The following is a 457-nucleotide window of genomic DNA, read 5'->3' on the forward strand; positions in this document are numbered from 1 at the left end:
CGAGCTCTGTCGCGGTATGGCAGCCTTCGCATGCTTTTTCCCAACTGTACTAAAAATCCATCTAGCGGATCGATAACCTGCACTGTTGGTTCTTTTAATGCTTCTATTATGGTTTTTTGCAAAGCATTGTTTTTTTACTCTAAAACCTTAACAGCACGCGACGTACTACGTATCATCCCATTTTCGTACTCATTGCATTGTGATCATCTGTGACGTACTAAATTGAACGCTAAAACGTCATTTATAGTATCATTCGGTTTTCTTTCGCGCGCGAGTATTCTCAGATTTCACTCAGGGATACAGAAATGATACGTACGCTTTTCTATCGCATGCGTACGTTCTCAGATTTGACTGAAATGATACGTATGCATTTGTATCGCGCGCGTATTTTTCAAGTACCGACTCAAGGCTGCGTTCAGATTCCCCACCCGGATGTATTCTATTACTAGAAGTGCTA

This window comes from Odontomachus brunneus, unplaced genomic scaffold (genome assembly GCF_010583005.1).
Source record: "Odontomachus brunneus isolate Ranch 3 - 2012 unplaced genomic scaffold, Obru_v1 Obru_scaffold_312, whole genome shotgun sequence".
In the NCBI taxonomy this organism is placed as follows: domain Eukaryota; kingdom Metazoa; phylum Arthropoda; class Insecta; order Hymenoptera; family Formicidae; genus Odontomachus; species Odontomachus brunneus.